Here is a 4,701-nt window from a genome sequence, read left to right as displayed (position 1 = left end):
TGTTTTAAAATAAAACGAATTGTTTCAGCATAACCCATCAAAGAATTCTTAATATCCATGAAACAAACAAGAAAACAGACAGCAGATGCTGTTAAGGGATGCGGAATGCTGCCCTTAACAGTGCTAGGAATTCTAGGCAGTGTAATGTGTTAGTCACTTGTCTCGTTGCTGTGGCAAAATACACAACAAAGGCAGCTTAAGGAAAGATTTATTATTCCAAGAGATATAGCCCATCATGGCGGGGAAGGTATTCGGCAGGAAGAGGCAGCTGGTCACATCATAGCCACAGTCAAGAGGCCGAGAAAGACCAGTGCTGCTGCTCAGCTCACGTCTCCTTTCTATTCAGTCTGGGACCCCAACTCATGGCATGGTTCTGCCCCTATTTAGGGTCGGTCTTCCCACATCGATTAACTTAATGTAGATAATCCCTCAAAACATGCTCAGAGATTTGTTTCCATGGTGATTTTGAATCCCATCAAATTGACAATCAAGGTTAATCATCACACACAATAAGACAGAAAAGAACATAAAATGCACACAGACGAGGAAGAAACGAAACTGCATTTACCAGTGGAGAAATGATCTAGACTTCCCCCAAATCCAGGGAATCTAGAAGAAACGAAACTGCATTTACCAGTGGAGAAATGATCTAGACTCCCCCCAAATCCAGGGAATCTAGAAGAAACGAAACTGCATTTACCAGTGGAGAAATGATCTAGACTTCCCCCAGATCCAGGGAATCTAGAAGAAATTTCCTGGAAGAAGGAGTTCTGTAGCATTGCACAATACAGCATGAACATACAATTTAAAAATCCATTTACTAACATTAAATGTAAGGACCCTAAAATGAAAAGCTGAATACTGTTTGCAGTCACTGTAAAATAAAAGTAAATTCTAGGCATGAACCCCAAACTCCATGAAGACTCGCATGAAAACCACAATCCAGCAATTATCAAAGAAATCCATGAACATCCTGGAGTCAGGGACGGGAAGACTCGCAGAGGGAAGACGTCAGTTCTTCCCCAGCCTGTACACAGTTGCATGCAGTCCTTGATAAAATGCGAGCAAGGCATTTTGCACACAGTAAGCCTTACTCTGAAGTTACATGGAAAATTACCGGAACCAGAGAACCCAATGGCTGGAATATGAAGACTAAAATGGGAGGCGCCACTGTGCCCCTCACCACGCAGTCAGAATGTTGGTTCTGGGCACTGGAGAGCAGGGCATTTGCCTTCCCTCCTAAGACATTTGTCTTGGCCTTCAGCTACTGGAAGTTGACCCTTAACTCCTAGAGTGTCCTGCCTATGGGTGTCTTTGTGTACCTGGGAGCCTGGGCACATGTTGGATGGTCTGTGTTCACAGTAGGACTGATGGTGCCTGCTCTGGGCCACATGGTATTAGCTTGATCCCTTGAGAGGCTAGAGAAAAACAGGAAAAAAATATCCTACAATCTAAGCCTCACACTTCAATAAAAGATTATCTGAAAATAATGCCAGGTGTGGTGGCATTTAACCCCTTTACATCTTTAATCCCAGTATTCCAAAGGCAGAGGCAGATGGACTTCTGAGAGACTGAGGCCAGCCTGGTCTGCATAGTGAGTTCCAGGCCAGCTATGGCTACAGGGAGACCCTGTCTAAAACAAAACAACCCCCCCCAAATTAGATGAAAATAAAGCATGGATGTGAATTTAAATATACAAATATAAATATTTTGTAAGAAACCATAAAAGAAAATATTTCAAACATTTATTGATTTTGTTCTCTCCTTCTATCATGTGGGTTCTAGGAATAGAAATCAGGTTGTCAGGCTTGTCTGTCGACCAGTGCCTTTACCCACGGAACCATCTCACTGGCCTGTTCTTTGTTGTTTTTGATTATTGAGCAAAGGTTTCACTACGTAGCTCTGCCTGGCTTTGAACTTGTGTCCTCTTGCCTCATCTTCCCCTCCCATGTGCTAGGATAGCACTATACCCAGTGAGAGAAAAGGCTGAAGACTTAAAGCGTGGTGAAGAGTTCTTAAACATGATTCTTTGAAGAAAAGAAAATAATATGTTTGAACTTCAACAAAATTTAAAAGTTTCCCTCTGGAACAAAACCTGGGAGGAGACTAAAAGGAAAAGTAAAGACTGAGTAAAATTATTTTCAAATTATGCATACAACAAAGAACTTATGCCTAAGACAAAGAGCTCTTGATATTAAAAGTTAAAAACAGACCATTTAGAAAATGGGCATATGATAATGAGAGACATGTAACTGTGGAGGCTGCAGATGATGATAAATACTTGACAAGGTGTCTAACATCCCTAGCAATGAAAAAGTCCAAATTAAGGCCAGGAAGAGACGCCAAAGCATTCTAAAATTAAAAGCAGTGAGACATGAGAGCTGGGGATGGCGATACACATCCCTAATCACAGCTCTTGGGACGTGACAGCAAGAAGATGGAGAATTTGAGGTCAACTGGGACTACACAGTGAGCTGAGGGCCAGCCTGAGCTACTGTATTGAGATGCTGTCTCAATAAACAAACAAAAAGGTGAGAAATGAGAATTTACATTCACAGAAAAACCTATACACAAGTAAGTGTTGCACACTGTGGAACAGCATTCAGTCATGGAGGAACAAACTATGGATCAGCATTACAACCTCAAAAAAGTCACATACAGTAAGGCTATACTCACTTAAGACTATACTCACTAAGTGACCTCAAAACCACAATTAAGTCAATGAGATGACCAACTGGTTTTCAGAGATTAAGGACAGTGAAGTGGAGGCTGAGGGTGATGGGAAAGAGGCTTACCAGCTGTGTGCCCTGAAGAAAGCCGACTGACCTCTCTAAGCTTCAGCTCCTAATTCCATAGAATGAGGCTTACTAGTCTATCCCATAAACTGCAGTCACCTTATAAACTTTTGCCATGTACTCCCTGGCCTGCCATCTGGCTTACTTTTTCACAGAGATCAACACAGCTCATTTACTTGAGTCCAGACGAGCCCAGACCTCAAGTGATGCTATCTAAAATATCACCATATCCATAGCCACTGAGTTTTTTTCCCCCAGATGTAAATCAAAATATATATTTTATTTGTAATCACACACCCCCAGGGACACAGGCCACACATTAGGGGAACTTCATTCAGTCATGGTAATTTTCAGATGGAGGAAACAAAGTCTCATAGACAAAATGAACCTTCAAATTTGAAATATCACTTAAAAGCAACCCCCAGTTCCTCATCCCAATTTGAACAAACTCCGTTCTTCAACGAGGCCTGGTAGAGTCTGACCTGGGTGACTCCGTCTGCTTCTGGGCTTAGCTTCTCTCATCTGTTCTCTCACCATCCTGCTCCAACAGTCACTCCATGCTCTCAGGAGGCCAAGCACTGTCCTGCCTTGGGGCTTGGCTCTTGCTGTTCTCTCTGCCTGGAAGATTCTAGATACATAGGTGACTCAAGTCCTCAGTACGTTCAAGCTCTGTTTAATGTTACTTCTTCATAGATTCCTCCCTTGATTTGCTCTGCTCAAAATACCTACACTAACCACATACACACACTCATATACACCACAGACGCACACACCACACACCATATATACACACACAGCATACATACCACACACACCATACCACATACACTTATACACATCACAGACACACACACCACATACCATACACACAGCATATATACCACATACACCGTACACACACACACACCAACCACAAACACGCACCATATACCACAATACACACACCACATGCACACACATCACACATACCACATACACATATCACATACATACCACACATGACACATTAAGCACACATACATACCACACATACCATATACATACATATCACATATACCATACATACCATACACACACCATACAACATACACACACTGCACACCACATATACACACATCGCACATAATACATACACATATCACACACATACCACACATGATACATCAAGCACACATCCCACACACATATACACCACCTGTACCATCTACACACATTTCACACATACAACACATCACACATACACACACCACACACACACACCACACATCACACATACTACACACACATACCATACACCACACACATCACATGTATGCATACCACATGCACCACATACATACATCTCATACACACCACACACACATAACACATACGCCACACACACCACATACAGACCCCCATGCCACACACACATATATACCACACCATACTGCAACGGACCAGCCCAGACCGGGGCAGTTCAGTCCGATGGGAACAGGGTCGTCGAGAGGGTGGACAAGGAGTCGGCGAGTGACAAACAGACGCAAAAGGAGCTTGATGAAAGTCTGAGTGTGATTTTCACAGTTGCAAGGTTTGAAATATATACAGCAAAGATTACAAAAAACCACAGAACAGTCATGCTAAGATTCACAGTTCCAGAGGTGAAAGTAAAACATAATTTTGCCAACATATCTCTCTATCTTATCAACCTGACACTAGACAGTAAATTCCTATTTTTCTGTGTTTGTTTTTCATTTTTACTGTCAGCCTTTCTCACACACTTAAGATTCTGCTCGGCTTTGTAATCCCAAGTCAAGATGGCCTTGATTCATTAAGCACCCCATTAAGCACTTCCAACACCAGTGGTGCCAGGTTGTTACTTTTTAAACGATCTGATAACATTCCTTGCTTGTTTGTAGTGGGCCAT

The sequence above is a fragment of the Nannospalax galili genome, unplaced genomic scaffold, assembly GCF_000622305.1.
Source record: "Nannospalax galili isolate Female #2095 unplaced genomic scaffold, S.galili_v1.0 scaffold228, whole genome shotgun sequence".
NCBI classification, from domain to species: domain Eukaryota; kingdom Metazoa; phylum Chordata; class Mammalia; order Rodentia; family Spalacidae; genus Nannospalax; species Nannospalax galili.
Note: the sequence above shows the minus strand (reverse complement) of the source record.